A 27,015-nucleotide genomic window follows, 5' to 3' on the forward strand; every position below is an offset into this window, starting at 1 on the left:
GTGCAGATGGACTATTTAAAGCAATTGGTGCAAGAGATGTCTCATGATTTGATTTTATATATTTATTAATTATTTAAAATAATTAATTAATCAAATTTAAATCGAACCGAATATTCAAATATTTAATCAAATTTGAATTCAGATATTAATTTTCAATCATCATGTAGACAGCTAATTCAGTATTTGGATATAATTTGCATCGTTGATGGAAATTAAGGCATACTGTAAGAAGATTATCTAATGAAACACTTAGACAGCTCAAATTCAAAGTCCAGTAATCCACATATATCTAACCCAAAATCTGGAATTATGCCTTCTAAGCTTAAAAAAATGGTTTTAGAAGCATTACACCATGCATATCGCCATATCAGAGCCAGGTTTCGATCCTGGGACCTGTGGGTTATGGGCCCACCACGCTTCCGCTGCGCCACTCTGATTTATTAATTTTATATTCCATCAAATCATTAAAATTGTTTTTATATTTGTATCTTGACAAAAAAAGAAAACATGTATCAATTTGAAGCACAACTAAATTTGAACTAAAATGAACTCTTGATCTAACCTTCAAATACCTATTATGCCACCATCACAAGCAAGCCTAAAGTACGTAGTACCACGCCTGGGGCTGCCTTAAATTGGGGTTTGGGCAAAACCTACAGTCGTTTGACGAGGAAGCCCAAGCTTGGCTGGGCTCTGTGGCCCATAGGACCAGTCCAATCCATGTGCATTTTTTTAACGATTATATATATATATATATATCTTTTAAACAAGTAGCATTGTAAAATTTTAATACATAGAATCTTAGAAGATTCTAGATATGGAATTAAACAATTAAAAGAATCCAAATATGCTCCCAGTAAAACGTTACAATACGCTTCCAACATATTGCGAGCATATTTTCGGATACAACACATGTTTGAAATGTGTAGTTATAAATCTTGTTAGAAGCACATTAGAACATTTTTGTGAATGTGGGGTCATTGAAGATAAAACAAAAAAAAAATAAAGAAAAAATGGTATTGTCAAAACCATTCTGTACCATAGAGCTGTCAATGGATGGATCTTATTTGGGATAAATTGAATGGACCCAAACTGGTTATAAACTGTTCTGACGTAGCCAAAATCAAACCAACTATCAATTGTGAGTTGTGACAACCGAGTTTGACCCAAAAACCAAGGAGCTCTCTCAAAACAAGAAAAAAATTGCAATGGTTAATGTTTTCCTTCTTACTTCCATACATAAGCCATTGCAGATTCATAAGAACAGCTTTTGTAAGAACGTTTCAGAATTTCTTTACTACATTACTATATGGGGGTGTATTGGAAAGTCTGATTTTGAATTTGATATTCAAGATAATCGAATTGAATTCAGATAATTCGAATAGTTAATCAGTCGAATTTGGATATTCTATTCTTACCGAATAGTTAATCGGATTTAAATTCGGATATGACCTAATTCGATTTGATAAATATTCGAATTCGACCGCTTATTTAATTCTTATATAATATATAAAATATTTTATATAATATATATAATAATTAAGTTATATAAATAATTTATATATTTATATACTTTATGACAATAAAATATTTATTTTATATATTTATTAATTATCTAAAATAATTAATTAATCGAATTCGAATCAAATCGGAAATTTGAAAATTTAATCAGATTCAAATTCAGATATTAATTTACAATATCTGTCGGATATCAAATCGAATTCGGATATTGGATTTCTAATCAAATTAGAATTCGGATATTTCCTAATCTGATTCGAACTCGATCCGTTTACACCCCTACTACTATGGGTTTTGTTCTAGGGTGCAGATGAACTATTTAAAGCAACTAGCACAAGAAATGTCTCCTGGGAGTTAAGAGGGTCATATTCCCATTGGTGGTTCAGTCAGAACCCCATGAATCAAGTTTATAAGTAGGGGTGTCAATGGTATTCAAAAATTTGATTTCGAATTCGATATTTGACATAATTAAATTGAATTGGATAATTTGAATATCTAATAAGTCGAATTTGGATATAACCTGATTCGATTCGATAAATATTTAAATTCGACTGATTATTTAATTCTTATATATGATATATAAATTATTTTATATAATTTATAAATATATAATAATTAAGTTATATAAAATTTATATATTCATATACTTTATATCAATAAAATATTTATTTTATATATTTATTAATTATCTAAAATAATTAATTAATCAAATTTGAATCGAATTGAAAATTAATATCCGAATTTGAATTAGATCCATTTATACCCCTTTTACAAGTTTATCTGTACTCCACATTTATCTTAACCCAAAATCTGGAATTATGCCATCTAAGCTTAAAAAATTAGTTTTGGAAGCATTATTGTGCATATCGCTATATCAGAGCCAGGTTTCGATCCTGGGACCTGTGGGTTATGGGCCCACCACGCTTCCGCTGCGCCACTCTGATTTAGTAATTTTATACTTCTTCAACTTATTAAAATTATTTTTATAATTGTATCTTGATAAAAGAAATGCATCAAAATGAAACACAACTAAATTTGAACTAATTAGCTCTTGATCTAACCTTTAGATCTGCTATCAAATAATCCATTACTAAACTATAAAAACCGTTTCATAAGAAAGCAATGAAAGATATCATATACTTTATGCAATTCATCAAACAAGCGAGGTTAGTTGTTTTTTCACAATCGAGTTTTTAATGTTTTTTTTTTAAATTTATAGGTTAAACCCCCAAAGTTTTTTGCAGGTGGAGGGGGCGGCTACCTACAAATTTTATTAATCATTAGCAGAAGGGAAAATAAATATAATAGGGGAAGACATGGCCCGCCTGTCCCAAGCCCAAAACAAAATGCTCTCGCCTTAACCCACCCAAAATAAACAAGCAAACCACATTACAACCTAACTAATCAATACGTAACAGAGGGATGTTAATATAATCCTCATGCATTAGCTTTTTAAGATCAATCGGAAGATTTGAAATGGTATCAAAAGCTACATGGCATTTAGCATCAATACCGGCATTCGCAAGGAAATCAGCACATCTGTTTCCTTCTCTCAAGGTGTGAGAAATCACAAATCTCATGCTGCTAAGGATATAATTAATTCTTTTGTAGGAGTAATACATTCACCAAGGATGAGAGAAAGTTTCTTTGATGATTTGAACAAGAAAGTTCCAATAAAGTGTTATTTATACCAGAGACCGAACCGGCCATGCCTCTAGGTTACGGGTCACTGGTTAGACTAGCAAATATATATATATATATAAAATAAGATATAATATATGTATATATTTAGGACACGTAGATCTCAAAACATTATCCCAAAATGATATAAAGATCATCCCTCAAACTGCCAAACACAAAGCTATAGACTCTAGAAATTTTAGTACATAAAGTGTGTAACCCATGACTGGATGACTAGGTCAAATGGGTTAGAAGTTCAACCACTCATGTGAAATGGTTTTTTACCAAATCAATGGTTTTTGGTCAAAAGTAAGAATTAAATAAATTGATTGAATTCTAATATTTATTGAATCAAATCAGATCATATACGAATTCAATTCGATTATGTAAACAATATGAATAGGATATCCGAATTCGTCCACTTATGATATTCGAAATATCCAAATTCAACTCAATTATGTCAAATTTCAAATTCGAAATTGAATTTTCGAATACCATTGACACCCCTAACTAAGACTATTGAATCGCTGATGTGGACATAATCCTTTTTTATGTATGATATAAATTAATGTTATTGTTAATTATTTCTTTGAATTAATTATTTTAGTACACGCATGCATCATTAGAATGTGAAAAAATAAGGACTATAGTTTGTACCTTTTTTATAGGCATGTCCAGGAATTATTCTCCTTCTTAATCATCATATATTTATTTTTTATTAAATTAACTTTTAATCAAATGCATAGAATATTGGGTTAATATAAACTTAAGTCTAGATAAAATTTATATTTTTTAATCTAATATATAGAACATTTAGGTTAGTAACCATTCAGCCAAATTAATTAATTTATTTATTTATTCATAATATTATTAGACATATAATCTTATATTAAATATTGCACTTAATTGTTTATATATTAAATAAGTTTTCTAATATAATAAATAGGGCATTCAATTAAAACTATATTCAAGAAAGAGATAATTAATAGACATTTCGGCAATTAAGTTCTTAATATCTTTTGGTTACTTTTATCTCTTAAAAATGTTCTATACAAAAAGAAAAAAAAAATACTTTTACAAAGAAAAAATTTATTTGTTGTCATGGCAAGTACAAAGCATTGTTGACATGAGTGAATGAGATAACTGGAAAAGGGGTAAGGGAGAAAGGAGAGAGGTTTAAGGAGAGAACAGAGAAAAGGGAACCGGAGAAGGAGAGGACTGCTTACGTAGGACCTAATCGCTTTATAATATAGTATATATAAATTTACAATATTCTACCTATGGTAACTAAGTTCATGAATTGTATAACAAAAAATGGATGAGAATAGAATACCCAAAGATAAAGATGGATTGCATTTGCTTTACTTGGTTTTCAAAACTAAGTGCTTATCATGGTTTTCAAAACTAGATCGGACCGGAGGGTCAAACCTAAAAAATCGAGAACCGATTAGGTCATCGATTCCGTTTTACCCCAGAACTGTTAGTTCCCCAAAAACTATTGATTTGGTCAGCAAACCGTTGACCTGGGCGGTCGAACCTCTCAATGGTTTGGCCGGTTTTTATTTTTAAAATTTTTTAAACTTTTTTGTTAGAATGGGCCATCCGTTCGGTTCGAACAGTTGAACCGTTCAACTCAAGAACCAGACCCTTGACAGGGTTGTTGTCCAGTTTGGTTTTAAAAACCTTGGTGCTTATGTTAAAACTAAGTGCTTATTGATTAAGTGCTCAAAAACAAGTGCTTATTTGAATAAGCAATTATTTGAATTTGGCACCCAACTTTTTCAAGTGCTTATTTTAAAAAATGAGCACTTATTTCATATTAATTGGAAGTTTGGTAGTCTTTCTCCAATAAGGACTTAAATAAGCATTTGTAACTATTTTATCCTTCATTTTCTTTTAAATGTTACGAAAGCACTTTTGCAGAAGTACTTTGTGAAAGCACTTTTATGAAAGTACTTTTATATAGGTATTTTTATGAAAACAGTTTCATGAAAGTACTTTTGTGGAAGTATTTTTATAAAAGCACTTATATGGATGTATTTTTATAAAAGTACTTTCCAAAAGTACTTTTATGAAAGCACTTTTATAAACGTACTTTCATAAAAGCACTTTTACGTAAGTACTTTCATACTTTTATAAACTTCAACTAAGGATAGCTTTATAAGTGGTATTTTAAAATTCAACTGAGTGTCCGATCCAAGGTGTTCCGAACCGAGGACACAATTAGATAATCCAACCAACTAGATGAGGTTGAGGTGGAAGTATGAATCCATGCACTGAGATCTCTAACCAAGAGAAAGGTCAGAGGCTCAAGGAGTTAATCCCCAGGTAGGTACTTCGACGCTCAAGTCAGTTGGCAGAGAAGGAGGCGGTCGGACTAAGCAAGTTCAAATAATGCTGGTCCAGGCCGAAGAGAGTGTAGAGAGATATTCAAATAGTGTTCTTACAAAAGTCTCGTACCTTGAGCGGGGAATACCTATTTATAGTTGGATGTCCGTGCTTCAGATGGATAGGGATCCCAGGTTGTTGAGATGAGGTCATCTGTCAAAGTCTTTAGGAGGTGTCCTCTTCCCCAGTGGGGTCTGCTTCCTTGTCCATAAGGGTCACTCCTTAGTCATGCTCTTCCATCAGGCATGGTGTCAACGTGGCTTGAGAGAGGATGGCCACGAATGCTGCCACATGGCATCCTTGGCTAGCTCAACCATCACCTAAATACCACTCCCCCAATTCCGAAGTCGAGGAGTGTAGTGCTCGATCACGACTAGTTGTGGAAAAGTTTTGCGGTCTTCGATTGAGAAACTTTAACTTCTTTGAGTTGACTGGCCTAGAATAAAGTTGGTTTGCTGGGCGGACTAGCTGGTCCAACACTCATGCCATTTCCGAAATGGGCCAGCAGATGAGTCGTTTCGTCTTCCCAAGTTTACGTGCGTGCAAAGTGCGGCGTCGAATGGGTGCCATTGATCTGGTTTAATTTGAACCATTAGTTGCCTTTATATAAAAGGGGTAGGCGAGTAGTTTTACTTTATCATTTTGAGTGAGAGATCTTAGGAGCTCGGCGTGAAATAGTCCTAGGTTAGTTCTTTAGGTGTTCTGCGGTGTAATCTCTTTGGTAAGACGTCTTCATTTTCCTTGTCTTCTTATTCTTCCTCTTCATCTAGCTCTTGTACATTAACTAGTGAGTCCAAGCAGGGGTCTCATCCCAAGGCCATTGCATTCGTGGTCCATGAGACCAACGCCCATGGGATTGAGCACAAAGGGCCTGAGGGTGGAGGTGTCGTGGCAAAGGAGGTTGTGGCCTTTTGGGAGGTCGAGGTTAGGGAAAATGACAAGGTCGAAGTAGATGTTGTGTCAAAAGATGGGCTTGGCATCACCGTGCGGTTTAGAAGTCACTTTGTGTCTTCACCTTGTAGACTGACTCCTAGGGACCCGACCCAAATTAGGGCCCTTTATTGTGTTGTCAAGGAGTATGAGCTAAGGTGCCTAGGTATTGGTGAGAGGGCTACCTTGGCTTGGCCAAGGGAACTTTGCATATATGTGCATGGCTTGATAGTCAAGCAGAGGTTTCCTTTGAGTGAAAGTATTGCGGCGGTGTTGAGGTGGAACTGCATCCTGGTAGTCTAGCTAATACCCAATTCTTTTAGGTACTTGGTTAGCCTCTTATATTACTACTCGTTTCACGATGTGGACATCACTCTACCGATGTTCACATACTTTCTACACCTAAAGAAAGCCTAGTAGGGCAATTACTACTTCTTGGCTCAGCAACACAATAAGGTGCTCATCGGGGACCCCTCCTCAATGAAACATTAGAAGGAGGGTTTCTTCTTTGTGCACTACCCAAGGGGTTGGTCGTTCCCCATCGAGTTATCTACCCCGAGGACCAAAGTGAAGGCATTATGCTATCTAGGGAAGAGTTAGCAGCCATCAGAAGGATAATGAGGGTCAACATATAAGAGTACATATTGTTCTCAATGTTGATCCGTGTCGGGTTGATGGAGCCTCCAACTGGTTTGTCCTTGCTTTAGTAAGTGTTTCTTCTTGCTTTATTACTTCGGCTTTGATTGACTTATTTTTTCTAGTAGATATGGCGATCATGGACGAGGAGGAGAGAACCAGATGTATGCAAGCTACCATCCTGAGGTTGTAAACCCTTGACTGAGCACAAGGTCGAGGCCGGTTGAGGGAGACGTGGTGGACGTTGTCTTCGGTGGGTCTCCACCAAGGTACGTGCTGTAGAGAGGATTCAAGATTTCATCCCCTGGTAGATCTGGAAACTGAGGTTTATAGGCCGAGCGAGAGTGTTCAATTGGAGGACACTTTGGAGACTGAGGGCATGCCCAAGTAGTTAGGGAGGGCCAGCGACTGCACGAGCGGGGTGCTAGAGAGCACTGCCATCCGGGAGTGTGCTATAGTAAGCTTTTCATATTGTCTCCTCTATTCTTCGGTTTATTTGGTCGTGCTTGTTGAATTCATGTTTCTAAAGCTATTTGCACGGTGACAAAGTTGGTCAATAGGGTGCACACCCCTCGTCAAATGGCCGAGGCTCGGGAGGAAAAATTCTCTCGTATGCAGGCTAACTGGCTGAGATGACCGAGGTAAGATAAGCGATGACAGCCAAGGATGAAGAGTTGAGACGTCTGAAGAGTTGCGCTCATGAGCTCAAGGGAGACCGCAACAAGACAAGGAAGGCGGTCGAGGAGCCTAAGGAAAAACTGCTACGTGCCGAGGAGGTGGTCGCCAGGTACAAGAAGTCCAAGGAGTTCCAGATTGCCCTCGATGATTACGCTACATAATCCTAGCAAACCCACTTTGCTCACTACTAGAGGGTCATGCACGAGCATCCTAAGATCGCCATAGTTGTGGAACAATATGGTCCCTTTAATGCTGAGGCACCGACACTGCCTAGAGGTGTAAATCGGGTTGGGCTGTGGGCCTAACTTTGGATCGGCCCGGCACAACAACACATGGACCGTGCTAAGCCCTACACGAAGTTTTAGGCCATGTTGGGCCTGGGTTTTAGGTTCGTAGTTTGTGATGCTCATGGCCCATATATATTATTTATATATTATACATAAATAATATTTGTATTATATAATATGATATGTAATATATTATATAAATTATAATTATATAATAATATATAGTATGTAATATATTAACAAAATAAATAATTGTTTTCAATTTTATTATATTAATTTATTTAATTATTGTATATACAAGCAATTATATACATCAAAATTCATATAAAATTAAAATTTTAAGCTTTTTTTAATTTTTAAATAATTAGCTTTGGCCCAGTCCATGGCCCGACTTGGCTTAAGGCTTGGCCCATGGACCAACCTAGCCCACAACACAACACAGGCCCACACGGGCTTTGGCCATGGGCCGTGCCGGGCCGACCTCTCAAGTTATCACAAGGGAGGGAGGCACAACTTGGGACAGCTTGCGGACCAACACGGCATGGCCTGCACTTTGCGTGAGCTGCTTATGGGTTGTGCCGTGTCGGCCTAGCACGACCCATTTTACACCTCTAAGCGCCGCTAATTGAGCACTCTGCCCCGAACAATAGTGCGACCACTCCCAAAGAGGTGAGCCTTGCAGATGGCACGACTAGCCTAAATTGATTCCCCTTTTTTCTGCTTTTTGTTGTACACAACTCGGTATGCTGAGCTGGCAATCATTGTATCAACTTTTTTCATTAATGGAAGTTTGGTCTTTCTACCAAGCACTTTCTTTGTTATTTTTTTTTCCCTTCTCTTTTCTAAGTTGTGCTTTAGAATTGGGTCGGCCGATAGGAAGCATAGGTCATGCTTTTGTACTTGGCTCTAAATCTAGTCAAAGTTTTGGATTTAATGTTGTAATTGGGGTTTTCAGCCCTATGGCTTCGGTCTCATTTTGCCCGAGTCTTCAATCTTCACTAGTCGAGGTCTCTGGCTTAGTGGCCTTGGTCTTCTGCTAGTCGAGGTCTTTGGCCTATGCTAGCCGAGGTCCCTAGCTTAGTGGCCTCGGTCTCATGCTAGATGAGGTCTTTGGTTTTCGTTGGCTTCGGTCTAATGCTAGCCGAGGTCTCTGGCTTAGTGGCCTCAATCTTATGCTGACCGAGGTCTTTGTCCTTCGCTGGCTCAGGTCTCTGACTTAGTGGCTTCGGTCTTATGCTTGCCAAGGTGCTTCCAAGCTCTCAACGTTGTTGGGGAGCTCGATGGCACCTGGTCTTGGAGAGCTTCACGTTCTTTGGTTGGGCTAGCCGTGGTCCTCGGTTATCTCTACTCCGACTATGAGTCGGGTGGGTGTGTGGAGTTAGATGGCCATCCTCTTGCCATTTTGGTAGGGACGTCGTTCCTGTGGTGCCGATCGGAGGCTTGTTCTCGCCTCGACCGTCTGTGGTCGATCAGGTCTTTCGTGAGGTTCTCATCACACTACATTTGTTGGTCAACACGAACTTCGACAATTGGAGTTCTATCGAATTGTGCATGGGAGTTTGGTCATTTGTGCTTGAAGAGGATTCTTTATTTATTGAATCTATACAGTCCGGTCGTTGTTAGTGTTCAACACTAATTTTTGTTGGGACATTTTAGTCTTAGAACTCTAGCTCCTCGGGTAGATCTTTTGTGACTAGTTTCCCTTTTAAGGGTCATCCCGCCTAAGATGATGGTGATGACCCTGATAGGGGGAGCTCGAGCTGGCAGGCCATCGGTGCGGTGCGATTCTTCTCTAGGTTTATGTTCTTTGATGTCGATAAATCCGTGTCGAATGAGGTCTTCCAAGTGGTGGTGAAGGTCGTGGAAGCTCTCAGTGTTGTGGTTGTGGTCACAGTGGAGGTCACAAAACTTGTCTCGATTTCTCTTGTAGCCTTGGGTTTTCATCTTTGCAGGCCACTTGACGAAGATGCGGTTGTGGATTTGCATCAATATGTGAGCCCGCAGAGTGTTGAGTGGAGTAAAGTTGTGATACGTTGATAATGGGTTCCTCGGTTTATGGTCAGGTAAGCGGTCTAGCCTCTTGGTTTCTCTATCCGGTCTTCAACAGTCGTGGTCTCTGTGCTTCTAGTCGTGCAAATCTTCATCCTCCTTGTGCAATGCTTGGGCCTCTTCAACATTCGTATACTTTTGTGTGTGCTTCATGAGCGCGGTCAAGTTGGGCAAAGGGTTCTTTTGCAAAGAGAAGCTGAACATCAAGGAATGCAATCTGCTGATGATGGCAGTCACAACTACTAATTGATTTAGGGCTCAGACCTAGAGGGCCTTGGTGTTGAACCTCTCCAAGTATTCCCTCAAGGCCTCTCCTTTCCTTTCTCGCACTTGCATAAGGATGGTCAACATATTTAGTGCCTTTGGTTGGCGATGAACTGCACCAGGAACTACGTCTCCTATTGCTCCCAGTAGGATATAGACCACAGAGGAAGGGAGGCGTACCAGGTTTTGGTGACTCCATGGAGGGTGGCGACGAAGACCTTGCACATGAGGCCTTCGAAGGAGCTGTGTAGCATCATTATCACCTTGAACCCCTCAATGTGGTCGTTGGGGTCCAAGGCTCCATCGTACTTCTCAAACTGATGAGGTTACCATCCGGCCAAGAGGAGCTCATCAACGATTTCTTGGACGAAAATTGGCTCTTTGTTAGGCTATTGACTGTGGTGCCACTCTGTTAGTCGAGCCGTCGAAGGGGCAATGCTTCTATTCACTTAGCTACACTCCAGTTCGGCCAGCCACACTCTCAATTCTTTGATCAAAATGTCTCTATCGTCTAGGACCATGTTTGTGGATTTCTCCCCTTTTGGGATTGTAGGCTGATCTCAAACCGAGCTAGATTCAACTATCAAGATTGGTGGGTGCTATAGACGTTGGTTGAACCATTCTTTCACTGGCACTCAGGCGAAGTGATAGGATCTACTATGGATGTCGTGTGCACGAGGCCAGGCTAGGGAGTCAAGTCTTTTGGATGGTTGCGGTCGTTCACAGTCGGGTTGGGCCCTGTGCCTATCTGCATGGCACCTTTTGGGGTCCTCGGTGCGAGTATCGACTATAGAGGTGCCTGTATGGCAGGGCATGTAGCTTGGGGAGGGTGAGTTGGTTGCCCCAACATCTCTATCATGGCTAGGATATGGTTGACTTTCTGCTTTATGGCTTGGAATTGTGCTGGGTTGACCGCAATCTGATGTTGGGCTCCTAAGGTGGAGAGTTGCAAAGTGAGCAAGACCCATGAGATGGGGAATAGGCTCTAGAGCGGTCGAATATGTTTTTAGATATGGTTGCTTTAAATGCGCAGAAAGGTGTTTGGGAAATGGCTTTGTGTATGCTTCTCACAAATGGCGCCAACCTAATGTTGTCCGATCTAAGGTGTTCCGAACTAAGGACACAATCAGATAATCCTGCCAACTAGATGGGGCCTATGTGGAAGGACTAAGTCTTGCACTGAGATCTACAACCAAGATAATGGTGAAAGGCTCAAGGAGTTAATCCTCGGGTAGATACTCTAACGCTCAAGTTAGTTGGGCAGAGAAGGAGGTGGTCGGGCTGAACAAGTTGAAATAATGTTATTCCTGGCTAAAGAAATAGTGTAGAGAGATATTCAAAGAGTGTTCTTCCAAAAGTCCCTTACCTCAAATGGGGAATACCTATTTATAGTTGGATGTCCATGTTCCAGATGGATAGAGCTCCCATGGTAATTGGGATGAGGTTGTCTGCCAAGGTCTCAAGAGGTTTTCTCTTCCTCAACGAGGTCAATTTCCTTGTCCGTGCAAGACACTCCTTCTTAGTTGTGCTCTTCTATCACGCGTGGTGTAAACATGACTTGAGAGAGAGGATGGCCATGGAGGCTACCACGTGGCATCCTTGGCCAGCCAAACATCACCCAAACATCAACTAGAGATAATTTGGGGAAAAAATGAATAAGTGCTTATTGTATAATCACTTAAAAAAGTTAAAATTATGGGCTTAAAAAATAAACCCTTATTTTTAAAATAAATACTTATTTCTGACTTATTTCCCAAACACCAATAAGTGCTTAATGGTGTGGTCCTGGCCCAAATAAGCACTTATTTTTAAGTACTCCCAAACATGGCCTTAATCATCTTTGATCTTCATAGGCTGCATTCCTTGCTTATCATTTGTGAAAAAAAAGAAAGAAATTCCCATGAATCTAAAGTGAGGGACAAAAACTAGGGTCATGTCATAGTATGAATGTGGGTACTAACACCTACTAATACCTCTCCAAGCTTTGCAAAAGATATTAGAAGTGAGGCCCAAGAAACATTGCCAAATTGGATAGAGTTGGTGGGGGAGAGTGTTTTTAGGGGTGAGCAAGGGTCAATTCGATTCCGTTCCAAGTCACTTTGGGACCAAAACCTACCCTGTCAAAATTGGTTCCAGTTCAGTTTTGACCTTGGTGGTTCCAAGTTCGGCATCAGGGCCTGCGCATGGAAGCTATTATTTATAATAATAATAATAATAATAATAATAATAATAATAATAATAGGTTTAAACTTGATTTTCATTAATGATATAAAGATCTCAAAATGTTACTCCAAAATGATATATGTATATATTTGGGACACAGATCTCAAAATGTTACTCCAAAATGATATAAAGATCACTAGAGATGGCAATTTGACTCATCCCCGTGGGATCCCGCCTTGGTCTGTCTGGATTTTTTGACCATTGGTTAGGTTCGGAGAAAACCTAAAACCCTGAGAGTCGGGGTCGGGGTCGGGGTCGGGGCGAGGACAGTAATTTGTCCACCCCACCCCGATTATATTATATAACATAATACATATAAAATTGTTAATATATGCTAATATGTATTATATTATTATATATTATATTATATATACTATATTATATTACATAATATAAAATAAAAATAGTTCTAAGTAGGTTTCAAACAATAAAAAATAAATAAATCTATAAATATACAAGAATGATCAAGGTGGGATAAGGTAAAGTCGGGGGTCAGGAACGGGGATGAGGTTATGATTTTTAGCATCTCTAGGGTTCGGGGTGGGGAATTTCAATTGTGGATTGGGTATGGGGCAGACAAAACCCGGCCCTGCCCCGCCCCACCCCATTGCCATTCCTAAAGATCACCCCTCGAACTACCAAGCACAAAGCTACGGGACTCAATTTTTAGTACATATAATATGTAACCCATGACCCAATGACCAAGTAATGACAGGTTGCAAACATTGAGCAAAACATTTAAATAGGGTTTCTATTCTTAATTTAAATGGGTCATGTGATGATGTGTAAATGGTTACCCATGCTTTATTAATTGAGCGTATATTTACGTCCACTGGGGTCAATTTTAAAACCTCAAGATGTGTAAATGGCACATTTAATTTTTTTACCTTTTTTTCTGTATTTTTACATTTTTATCTATTTTTGTATTTTTATTATATGATTATGATGTTACGGGTTCAAATAATTAAACTATTGACCCACCACGAGCTAAGACTACTGAATTGCTGATGTAGTGATGTTGGCATAATCCTTTTTTATGTATAATATAAATTAATATTATCGTTAATTATTTCTTTGAATTAATTATTTTAGTGTATGCTTCATTAGAATGCATGTGAAAAAATACGGACTATAGTTTGTATGTTTTTTAATTGACAAGTCCGTGAATACTTTTCATTCTTAACCATTATATTTATTTTTTATTAAATTAACTTTTAATCGAATGCATATAATATTGGGTTAATATAAAATTAAATCTGGATAAAATTAATATTTTCTAATCTAATTCATATAGAATATTTAGGTTAGGAATCATTCAGCCAAATTAATTAATTAATTAATTTATAATACTATTAGACATTTAATCTTATATTAATTGTTGTATTTAGTTGTTTATATGTTAAATAGATTTTTTAATATAATAAATAGAGCATTCAATTAAAACTAAATTAAAGAAAGAAATAATTAATAGACATTTCATTTAAAAACTCTTTTACAAAAATTTATGGGTGGTCATAGGTCATAGCAAGTATATTAGTATAGAGCATTGTTGACATGAACTACAGCCTTTTATAGAAACAAAATTAATATTTCTTATATTTTAAGTCATATTTTAGTGCATCTCGAAACAGTAATCCGTTGTCGTCCAGCGGTTAGGATATCTGGCTTTCACCCAGGAGACCCGGGTTCGATTCCCGGCAACGGAATATTTTATAAGTTGAAACACTTTTTAATTCTCTTCGGTCGGCATCTAGCTGCACAAGTGCACATCGGGAATATCTCCCCATCAAGTTGTTAAATTCAGAGGGCGATGTTCCCAACGTGTGATTGAATTACCCAAGCTTTGAGAGTGTATGTAACATGGTTAGTTTTGGCTAGATCGCGTTTTAACAGGTGGTGCCCCCTAGTATTTTGCACGGTTGCACCGCATGGGAACATCGATGGCAAAGGGGTGAATTTGGGAGGGTTTTGTAAATTCTAGACATTATGGGCATTCTAAACCCCGAATTTGTATCCAAAGGTCATAAAAGGTTAGATTTTGATAAACCAAATTCTCCCCGTATATCAAAATACAAAGCCCTCCCCTATCCTACATTCTCTGCATTCAAGGGTAAGGATGGGTTTGGTTTCGAACTCACATCTAATTTTTTATTATTTGTTATCATATATAAATAATAAATAAGTAAAATAATACAGATAATCAACAAAATTTTTAATTATTTGATTAAACTATTAATTATCCTTCACATAGAATTTAAAATATTATTAAATTCAACATCTAATACATAAAATTTATATGCTTTCCAACAATATGCGGGTTGGGAAAAGTCAGGTTTAATCTAATACCGTAATCTACCAATACCTATACAGGTTGTAAAATCCCAACAAACAAAATAAAAACACCCCACCAAAAAGGAGAGGGATAAATACCCACCAATAAGATAGAAATTACCATCTAATCTATATATTTGTATATTTTCATTCATGGGATGGAGATGGCCCACCCCATCCAGCCCTCATTCGAGTTTGACCCACCCCATCTGACTGGGGCAAATTTTTTTACCATTGTTCAGGGCAGGTTATCAGGACAGACAAGGGTGCTATCTGTCCACTCCAATATATAAATAGATTTACATGTTGCAATGATTAAGCGAGGTGGGGAAATTTGGAAATCCCCATTCCTCGAAGATATTAGGATGGGGTTGGGGTTACTAATCTCCATTGGGGTACAAGGAAGGGACAAGGCAAGATATCTGAGTTTGTGGTCAGGGATAGGGGCTTAGGGCATGCAAAACCTGAACCCACCCTGCGCTGTTGCTATTTCTTCGTGGGAGAGATTTGAATTCGGGGATGGGGTTGGTATTTATATCCCTGTTTGGGTATGGAAAAGGGATAGGGCAAAATATTTGAGTTTGGGGTCGGGATAGGTCTTGCAAAACCCAACCCCACCCTATCATGTTGCCATTCTTACATGGGGAAGCTGTTCCCAATGCACTACTGCAATTATTGTGTGGTGGGTGTAAGGACCATTTTGTTAGAGGATTCCAAAATGATCAGAAGATAACATGAACTATCTTCAATAAAACACCAACTCTGGGCCCCTATGGTCTTCTAATCTTGAGTGTAGACACCATTTAATTAGAGGTTGTAAAGTTCTAATTGGGGACGGCTGGAGTGTTCGTGTCTTTGAGGATCCTTGGCTTGACATGCCCATTACCTTCTCCACAGGCTTATTCATCCGTGCAGGTCTATAGAGTGGCAGAGCTCATCGACTGAATCACTAGACAATGGTGTACTCCAAAGATTCAAGCCTTATTTGATGGCATCATTACGAAGGCTTTCCTTCGTACTCATCTCACCTCGAGACCCACCCAAGCACCCACGCAGAAGATACATGGGTATGGACATATACCTCTAAAGGTCACCTCATAAGTGCCTCGGCATATCGTTATATGTGTGAGTGTGAAACCAGTTCCTCATAAAGTTGCTGGGCCTTCCCTGATGTTTATTGGAAAGAGTTGTGGAGCATCAATGATTTACCACCATGGTTTCTCAATTTCTTTGAAGATGCTTACATCACTGTTTACCAACTAGTGCTAGGCCCGTTCATAAGAAGACTCAACCCGATTAAATTGATCAATTCGGATTGATTCAATCTGAGTTGGCCGGGTTTTCTTCGATACTGGTTAGTTTTGTGTTGTAAAAAATTATAAATCGATGGTTTGGGTCGGTTTTGGTTTTCACCCGAATCAAACCGACTTGATAGTTAGTAGTTAGTAGTCACAATTTACTTTGTGTTTATTTAACTAAATTGTCTCTATCCTAGTTACAACCTAATTTAATTTCTAGTCTTTTAGTTAAGAATGACATTAATGACAAGTATTGTAACACAACTAGACAAGAAATTTTTTTGGAAAAGTTTAAAGAAACTAATCAAAGGATCTTAGTTTCTATGGTATTTTACACCAAATAGTCAACCAATTACAATTACAATTAAGTGTCTTTTTTTACTTAGATTAGAAAGTTTTTTGAAATATACAAATTTCAGTCTTCTTTCTCTAATACAGTTTGACTTTTTATTTTCTTAATAACTTCTATTCTAACTTGGCCCGCCCCCTCTAGCCCCTCAACTCATGCACAACCTTTAATACAATTTGACTCTCAAACATAGTTGAACTTAGAGCTGAAATCGACCCAACCCAACTCAAACCAATTAAATCAATTTTGTTTAACACAATGTCAGTTTTGGTTTCAATTTCAATTTCAATCTATTGAAAAAATCTCAATAAATTGACACAACTCGACCCTTAAATAGCCCTAACCAATGCTAACATGGTAATGAAGAATGCCAAAATCGATGGTACATGTATTTTGTGTGGTAATGAGTTGGAAAGAGTAGAACATCGCTTTCTTTTCTGTCTAGCTACGAGGCTGTTGTGGTGGTTCAATGGTGGCTGCTAAGATTAATCCAGTGCATGTCCACAATCTAGAAGAGTGGCTTTCTATGTTGTGGAAAAAAAATGAGAAATCCATTTTTAAATTATGCGCCATCATCATGTGGCATGCTTGGAAGGTCAGATGCAAGAGTCTAATGAGTGGAGAGGCCTTCATCCCTGAAAACATCATCAGTAGATCTTCTGCCCAGTTTTCCGTACTGTACAAACACGAGGAGTTGAACACAACAATGACATCCAGCCAACTCCAAATCTTCTTCCTAGTTCATGGTCCCCAGTACCAACTACTCACATTGAACTAAATTTTGATGGGAACTTTTGTTTGGGCCGGGCTATTAATGTTCCTCGTAACCACCCAGAAGTACTCGAAGCTACGGAAGTTAGGGAAGGTTTGATGCTGGCTATCGAAGAAGGAATCAAATCAATTTGGTTAGAGGGAAATGCATCAAATACTTGGTCTGTTTCTCCTTCATTTCTTTTATCTGTACTGTTGAAATATTCATTGCAATGAGATCGCCTATGGCCCTATGGGCTTATCAAAAAATATTCTGGCTACAGCTGGGCTCAGGCCATCTCATGCAAACCCATGGGCTTCCATGCCAATACTGACAACATGGTCGCCCATGATTTATCTATTAGATTAAATTTTTATTTAATAATGGCAACGAGGCGGGGATAATATTCCCCAACCCTGACCTTGATTTTAAAATAAATCGAGACCCCGATCATTACCATTAATCAAAATATAAAATATACAATAACTATACTCAACCCAAAATATTATATTATATATAATATAAATTATATTGCATGTCAAAATATAAGATAACTTTATTCAATATAGTTTAATAATGTAAGCAGTTTATACATTGACAATTGATAACACTGAATATTTTTAATGAAAATTATCTTATATACTGTCATTGAGATTTACTCTTTTAGATATAAAATATAACTAAAGTTATAAAAAAAAACCAGCAAACCATTATGAATTATTAACCATATAACTAGTTGAGGTCTCAATCCATCCAGAACAACAAGAACTAGTCCTGACCCAATTATAATTGGGGCACAAAACCATAAAAGCAAAGACAACACAATCGGTACGATTTTATTGGATAAATCCAATCTCTTGATAGGTCAGTGAAACTCGACCCATTTACAGCCCTACACAGTTCATTAGTTGATTCTTCTAAGGGAGCGTTCTTTTTTTGGATTTGGAAAGGGGAGAAAGTTGGTCAATAAGATTTTGGTTCCCATTGACCAAGAATCTCATGTTTTTCTTTCAGCTTTATGTGGGGATCAGGGAAAGTTTATTTTCCTATGCGTATTATTTACCCAGGAAAGTGATATTCATCTCCTAGGTGGGTAAATAACTTTCTCACCAAGAAGGAAAGTTGCCAACCTTGAATGGGACTAAAATGCCTCTTTTAATAATGGATTTTTATGGCTAAAATGGCCATTGCTTTATTTACCTAGGAAATAAAAGAACATAGGTAAATGTACTTACCTGAGTAAGTGTTTTCCAAGAAAAATTTACTTAAGTAATTACATTTACCCGAATAAATAACTTATCAAAAAATTAACTGGGCTTAAGTGAAAAGAAATAAAAAGAAAAATCAAAGAAAAAGACTACTGCACTGCCAACCCAAGAGAAACAATCATAGCCCACTGCCATGCTTTTGCATTGTTACTCCTAAAGAATAAAGGTATCCCACAAACTTCACCAACAAAAGAACCAATCTCAGTCTGAACTACAACTCTTGTTGAATCATGTTCCTTTTCACTGATAAATAACAGTGAATAATCTCCAGGAACCTTTATATATTTTTAAAAATACTTTTTATTGCACTCGTCCCAGATTAGCTCAGAACGTTTGCAATTTGGCTCAAAACAGAATCCATACCCATTTGTCATGTCATCCATTTCAAAAGCAATTCCCAAATAGTGTTGGCATCATCATCATGAGGGGGTGGTTCGAGATGGATACCCATTAACCAAAAAGGCAAAAAACAATGATCTCTGTCAAAACAACAAGAAAAAAATGTAATAATTGATGGTTTCCTTCTTACTTCCATTCATTAGGCATTGCAGATTTAAGAACAGCTTTTGTCAGAACCTTTCAAAATTCCTTTACTACAGACTACAGTACTATTGATTTTCTTTTAGGGTGCAGTTGGACTAAGTCATAATATTCCTATTGGGGGCTCAATCAGAGCCCCATGAATCAAGTCTAGAAGTTTATCTGGATAGCTTAATCAGTACTTAGATATATTACTTGCATCCATAAAGATTAGAGGCATATGTGAGAAGTTTCTCTAAAAGCTACACTTGGATTATGTGATGCAAATAAAAACTACACTTACTTTTGATTGCTTGAAACAGCTCAAATTCAAAGCCCACATATATCTAAACCCAAAAACTGGAATTATGCCGCCTAAAACTTCAAAGAGGAGAAACGGTGGTTTTAGAAGCTTTAAACTTCAAATCTGAAACAGGTTTAGATATGGGACCTGTGTGTTATGGGCCCACCACGCTTCCGCTGCGCCACTCTGATTTATTAATTTTATATTTCTTCAATTTTAAAAACTGTTTTGGTAATTGTATCTTTAAAAAAAATATATATGTCGAAATGAAACACAACTAAATTTGAACTAATGGGCTCTTGGTCTAACCTTTAGATCTGCAATCAAATGATCCATTACTGAACTATAAAGACCGTTTCATAAGAAATCAATGGAAGATAGTGTATGTTAAGATCATATACTTTATACATTTCATCAAACAAGCGGGGTTAGTTGTTTACTTCCAACTCAAATGTTGTTTATACAAAACATCAACTATTGGTATGATCGACTATCTGGGTGGAACAAGTAAGATCGTGATTAACAAACATAAATGTATTTATCTTATAATATATATATATATTATCAATAATATAAAATATAATATATGTATATATTTTGGGACACAGATCTCAAAATATTACCCAAAATGATATAAAGATTACCCCTCAAACTACCAAGCACAAAGTTATGGACTAGAAATTTTTAGTACATAAAGTGTGTAGCCCATGACTCGATGACTAGGTCAAATGGATTAGAGGTTCAACCACCCAGGTGAAACAGTTTTTGACCAAATCAATGGGTTTTGATCAAAAGTAAGAATTAAATAATCAATTGAATTCAGATATTTATTGAATCGAATCAAGCCATACCCGAATTCAATTCAATTACTTAAACAATATGAATAGGATATCTGAATTTGATCGGTTATGATTCGAATTATCCAAAATTGATAAGATACTGTCAAATTTTGAATTCAAAATTGGATTTACTTAAACAGTTTTAGTGCATGCATCATTAGAATGTGAAAAAATATGGACTATATAATTTGTAATTTTTTATAGAGATGTCAATGAATTCTTTTCCTTCTTAATCATTATATATTTATTTTTTATTAAATTAATTTATAATCAAATGCATAAAAGATTGAATTAATATAAACTTAAATCTGGATAAAATTAATATTTTCTAATCTAATATATAGAATATTTAGGCTAGGAATCATTCAACCAAATTAACTAATTAATTTATAATTAATATTATTAGACATGCATCTAATCTTATATTAATTATTTTGTAACTATTTATATATTAAATAATTTTTCTAATATAATAAATAGATCATTCAATTAAAACTAAATTCAAGAAAGAGATAATTAATAGACATGACAATTGAATTCTTAATATCTTTTGGTTACTTTTATCTCTTAAAAATGTTCTTTACAAAAAACAAAAAAAATCCTTTTACAAAGAAAAAATATTTAGGAAAAAGTGTGCTACAACTCACTGCAAAATTCTGAGTTCCACCGTAAATCTACAATAATTCAAAATGTCAAATACCCCTATCCTGTATATCAATACCCGCCCATAATTTGACATCAATTCCGAACACCTACCCCAACTATATGTTGGGCCTAAGAATTCTGATGTTGGCTGAATTGTCATCCCCCCAAAAATTTATTTGTGAACATAGCAAATACAGAGCATTGTTAACGTGAACTATAGCCTTTTATTATTATTATTATTATTATTATTATTATTATTATTATGATATCAGTTTTCAAGGAGGTAGATGATAATATAGCATTTTATGGGAGAAAAACAACTTCATATTTCATATTGTTTAATATATTTTGGTTTATCAAGAAAACGAAATCCGTTGTCGTCCAGCGGTTAGGATGTTTGGCTTTCACGCAGGAGACCCGGGTTCGATTCCCGGCAACGGAATGGTTTTTTATAAGTTGAAACCCTTTTTCCCATTCTCTTCGGTATGTACATCAGAATATCTCCCGTTTCTGTTAAGTTCTGGTAAAGGGATGGATTTAGAAAGAGTTTTGTAAATTTTAGATTCTATTCACTTTCTTAAACCTGTCGATTGTTTTGGCGGGGCGGGGACAGGACAAAGATTAATAGGCATCCTTGATCGAGGTTTGGGGTCAGGGATGGGGATTGAGATTCTCTCCCCGTCCCAACCTCAATTATATATTAAATATTATTTATATTGTTATATATAATATTATTTATATATATCAAAATATATTTAAAACATTATTTATATTTTAAAATTTTTATTTATTTTAAGTAAATTCATTTTTTTCAAAAAATACCATTGTCTAAAAAAATTTTGGGGATTTGGGTCCCTATGGAAAATTCCCATTGGGGGATCGGGGATGGAGGACAACTTTTATCTCCAACAGGGATCAGGGATGGTGATGGGGATTAATTTCAAAATTGAGGTCAGGAATGGAGAATATGACCCCCACCCCGTTGCCATTCCTAAAAAACTACCGTATTACCAACCCAAGAGAAACATTTATAACCCACTGCCATGCTTTTCATTGTCACTCATAAAAGAATAAATGTATCCCACAAACTTCATCAACAAAAGAACCAATCTCAGTGTGAACCAAGGTTTTTAAAACCAGATTGGACAGGAAACCGTTCTAGGTCCAGTTCCCAGGTCAAACGATCCGACCATCTGGTCCGAACTAAGGGCCCTCTCTAATAGGAAAAATAAAAAAAAACTAAAAAATAAAAAATGACCAAAACCATTGACCAATTCAACGGTTTGACTGCCTGAGTCAACATTTCACTAATGAAATCAACGATTTTTCACCAAAAAAACAGTTTTAGGGTAAAACAACCAATTCCCAATTTTTCCTATACGACCATCTGGCCCAATCCGATTTTAAAAACCATGGTCCGAACTACAATTCTTTTGTTGAATCATGTTCCTTTTCACCGACAAATAATAATGAATAATCTCCAGAAACCTTTATATATTTCTAGAAATACTTTTTATTGCAATCGTCCCTCAGCCTAAGAATGTTCGCAATTTGACTCAAAACAGAATTCATACCCATTTGTCATGTCATCCATTTCAAAAGAAATTCCCAAATAGAGTTGGCATCATCATGAGGGGTGGCTTGATAAGAATACCCATTAACTAAAAAGGAAAAAACCAATTAGTCTCTCCAAACATCAAGAAAAAACGTAATAATTCATAAGAACGGGTTTTGTCAGAACTCAGAACCTTTCAAAATTCCTTTGTTATTCTACTATTGATTTTAAAGCAAGCGGCTAAGAGATGTCTCCAGGGAATTAAAAGGGTCATATTCCTATTGGGGCGTTCAATCAGAGCCCCACGAATCGAAGTTTAGAAGTTTATCTGGATAGTTAAATCAGTACTTGGATTATTAGATATCACTTGCATCATGAAGATTAGAGGCATATATGTAGGGGTGAATAAAAAAAACCGAAAAATCGAATCGAAAAATCAATTAATTGAATTGATCGGTTCGATTTTGATTTGGTGTTTTTAAAAAATTAAAGGTACTAGTTTGGTTTCGATTAATCAATATAGAAATTTGGTGATTAATCAAATCGACTAGTATACATATATTTCAATATATTTTATATATTTTATATTATAAATTAATAAATATACATTATATATAAATACATATATATTTATAATGTATTATATATTATTTATTATTTAGAATATAATATTATATATATATATATATTTATAATTTTTTATTATATTGATAATATATTGCAAAAACTAAAAAACCGACAAACTAATTGAACTGGTCAACCGATTAACTGACTGGCTCCGATTCAGTTCCTATTACTGATTTTTCTAAAACCAATAATACTGATTTAGTTTCAAAAAATGCACCACGATTCGGTTAAATAAAAACCATAAACACCCTTGGGCATATGTGAGAAGTTTCTCTAAAAGCTACACTCTGATTCTGTGATGCAAATAAAAGCTACACTTAGGTTTGATTGTTCGAAACAGCTCAAACTTAATGTCCACATATATCTTAACCCCAAAACTGAAATTATGCCATCTAAGCTTAACAGAACAAAAAAGGTGGTTTTAAATCTTTAATAATCTTCATATGAGAGCCAGGTTAAGATCCTGGGACTTGTGGGTTATGGACCCACCACGCTTCCGCTGCGCCACTCTGATTTATTCATTTTGTTTTTCTTCAATTTTAAAAAGTATTTTCTTAATTGTATCTTTAACAAAAAATATGTACCGAAATGAAACACAACTAAATTTGAACTAATGGACTCTTGATCTAACCTTTAGATCTGCAATCAGATGATTCATTAGGCTTAGTTTGGGCCTGCCTACAATCAAAACCTTTAGATCTGCAATCAAAGTAACCACTCATCTCTGTCTACAGGAAAAATATGTCTGGGCTTGTCTGCACATTTTGCATTTTGGCCATATGTAGGGATGCCAGTGGGTCGGATTAAATGTCTAAACCCGCACAGGTGGAGTTGGTTTGAATTGAGGTGGGTCCATGATAAGCCCATGCAGCAGTGAAATATCAAAGTTTGTTTGGTTTTATAGTTGGAATCAAAATCGAAATCCTTCAGAATCTAAATCAAAATGATCTATTCTCTCTGTTTGGCTCAGACAATAAGACATGAATGAGAATAAGAATTAGAATCAATAGGAATGATCTTTTATTTTCAAAAGAAAGGTAAAAAATGGCATTCTCTCAAATGGGGAAATGCCACTCCAGTAGGATGATTTATTCCGATTCAGATCCAGACCCTTATTCCTGCGAGCAAAATAGGGCCTTAATATATAGGCTTTGGTTGAGTGGAGGTGTGCATGGGACAGAGTGGACGGGTTCGATATCACCACTTTAATAGTAGGGCCGAACTGGGTTCAGATTAAAGAAGACCTCTATCAAACCCGACCCTTAACATCACTAACCACGTTTGAATTGCAATTTAATTGGAGCCTGATTATGTATCGTATCGAAAAGGCATGATACCTAAAAAATTGGTATCATTCGTTAGATAAGCAATTCAGCATATGGCCTTGAGAACCAAAACCCAAGCCCAATAGGATCCGTGGGCCTGTAGGGAGGTAACATGGTAAGATGGTAAAAATGCCCTAGCAAAGAGGTAAGCTTTTGGTGCGCTTCGTGTGAAAAATGGGGCCTGCAGAGCAGTTGAGTCATCATCAGATGGCGGGGGGCGTATCTTGGTGAAGTGGTTATCAACTTATCACCGAGCTCTTTTTGAATCAATAATGGCAAAGGAGTGGTTGTCTTCCCGTCCGATACAACCATCCAAGTAATGATATAACGCACCAGGCAGTCGGCATGCCTGAATCAATAAATCCTCCATTATCCACTTCTGCTCGTCCACTGACTCAAATCTGCAAGATACTGAAATAAGCACGCTCACATAGCCACATTGAGGAATTTTGGTTTATTTATTTCTTTTTTTGGAAAATTTATGATATCGAAAAGGCTTTGATCAATCAAAACCCTCCATGAATTTTTATGAAAACTCATCTCATTGGTTACCACCACTAAGGTTCAAAGTATGGATATGATAAGCCCGACATCAGGCATATCATATAGGGGTTACAATTTCACGGGAATTAGGTATTCCATCGTTCCGACCCTAATAGGATCTGTTTATCAAAACCTTATAGGGTTTGGGATTTTAGATTAAAACCCTATAGAGTTTGGGACGGGTTTGGGTTTCGACTTTAAGGTATCCAAATACCTGAGATGCATAAATACTAACGTATTATATTATATATCATGCACAAATTTATAAATTTTAAGTACTAAGATAATTATTTTATTATTAATATTTTACTTGTATAAATTTCTTAGGATTAAAATCATCATTTGATGTAAATTTAGATTCGATAGATTGTTTATTTCATTTAGTTATAAAATTATAATTTTAAATATTATTTCTTTTAATTTTTAGTTAGATTTGTTAATCATATATATGTATTGATTATTTTGATGAACACAAAAGTTAATAAAATCCATTTTATTCCATCAAATAACACAAAAAGTAAAATGGATTAGTGGTTTAAAGTAGTTCTAAGAGAATTTGCACTACAATTAATCAACTTGGGTTCAAGTCACACCATAAGCATTAAGAAACCTTTTTCAGTAGAAAACCTTTGGTCAAGGAGGGAAAGGTCTATTAAGGTTTTCAAAAACTTTTCAAAATGTCTAAAAATTGCAAATAAATAACACCAAAATTATAGAAAAAACAAAAATTGCAAATAAATAACAAAAAAAATACAGGAAATTTTATAGATTGTAGAAAATAGATAAATGTTAAAAAACAGAAATTATAACAAAACATTGGAAATTATAACAAAACACTAAAAAAAGAAAAAAAAATACAAGAAAATTGAAAACTGAAAAGACCATTTTTCCTCTAACTCACCATTCAAAGGTATTTTGGTCATGAAAGTTGTTATTTATACTGACATGGACACCTCTATTAAGAAGCATTAATGGTGCACTAACAAAAGGTGAGTTTTGGAAAATAAAAACCTACTGACATGGTGAATTTTAGACATTTTGAAAAGTTGTGAGTTTAAGAGAAATGTTGAAAACTCATGGTGAGTTTTAGACAATTTCCCAAAACTAAAAGAATAAATAGACGCAACAAATGGGTGGGTTGGGTGAGGGTTGAGTATCAACCCACCCACGTTTACCCTCTGACCTATTTGCCAACTTATTTATTGGGTCTTAGTGGGTCATAACCCACCTTGACCTTGACCCACCAAAACCCCACCCATCGACCCACCAATCTAAGGCAAATGTTAAGAAAATACCGAATATTTTATGTAAACAAAAATACAAATATTAATAAATTATTGAAAACTAGAAAAATTAATAAAAACACAAAATTTGATATAAATTTACACGAAAAAAATGAAAATGATAAAATTGAAAAAACATATATTGTTCTAAAAAGTTGATATTGCATAAAATACTAAAATTGACAAAAATATAACTATAAATTTCAACCCAAAACTTGTGGAAAAAAATGATAAAATTAAAAAAAAATCAAATAAGAAAATAAAATTGTATAAAAACACAGAAAAACATAAAATTATATAGGAAATTTGTAGGAAATTATAAAAATTACAAAAAAAAGAGAATTATATAAGTTGCAAAAAATTACAAAAAAAGCAAAAAAATAACATAAGTTATACGAAAATACATAAATTACAGCAAATGTAAAAAATACAAAAAACATACAAATTGCATAAAAAGTATAAATTATAAAAAAACAAAAATATAAAAAATAAATATTGAAAATAAAAATATAGGAAATTGTATAAGTTGAAAAAATAATAATAATAAAAATGTTGAAAATGCATACTCTGATATGCAACAATGGGAAGAATAGGGAGACCTGGTGCAATTTTGGAAAGGCTTGGGAGAATACATATCTAGGTTTGCACCAAATCTTGAACCTCTGTTGCCTGCTATCCCTGCAACTGTAAAAAACAAAAAATCATCTTGTTCTGTAATGGTGGAA

General features: G+C 35.8%; 4 non-coding genes across 4 annotated transcripts; 2 read left to right on the forward strand and 2 right to left on the reverse strand.

Annotated features, from left to right (window-relative positions):
- Positions 1-365: 365 nt before the first annotated feature.
- On the reverse strand, positions 366-437 carry TRNAM-CAU (transfer RNA methionine (anticodon CAU)). The gene has a single exon. It is a non-coding gene; the product is annotated as a tRNA-Met (tRNA).
- Positions 438-2,390: 1,953 nt separating this feature from the next.
- TRNAM-CAU (transfer RNA methionine (anticodon CAU)) lies at positions 2,391-2,462 on the reverse strand. Its single transcript has one exon. It is a non-coding gene; the product is annotated as a tRNA-Met (tRNA).
- An 11,825-nt stretch (positions 2,463-14,287) lies between these two features.
- TRNAE-UUC (transfer RNA glutamic acid (anticodon UUC)) lies at positions 14,288-14,359 on the forward strand. Its single transcript has one exon. It is a non-coding gene; the product is annotated as a tRNA-Glu (tRNA).
- A 6,968-nt stretch (positions 14,360-21,327) lies between these two features.
- On the forward strand, positions 21,328-21,399 carry TRNAE-UUC (transfer RNA glutamic acid (anticodon UUC)). Its single transcript has one exon. It is a non-coding gene; the product is annotated as a tRNA-Glu (tRNA).
- Positions 21,400-27,015: the final 5,616 nt, after the last annotated feature.

The sequence above is a fragment of the Nelumbo lutea genome, chromosome 2, assembly GCF_056320005.1.
Source record: "Nelumbo lutea isolate HS-2025 chromosome 2, American lotus-T2T, whole genome shotgun sequence".
NCBI classification, from domain to species: domain Eukaryota; kingdom Viridiplantae; phylum Streptophyta; class Magnoliopsida; order Proteales; family Nelumbonaceae; genus Nelumbo; species Nelumbo lutea.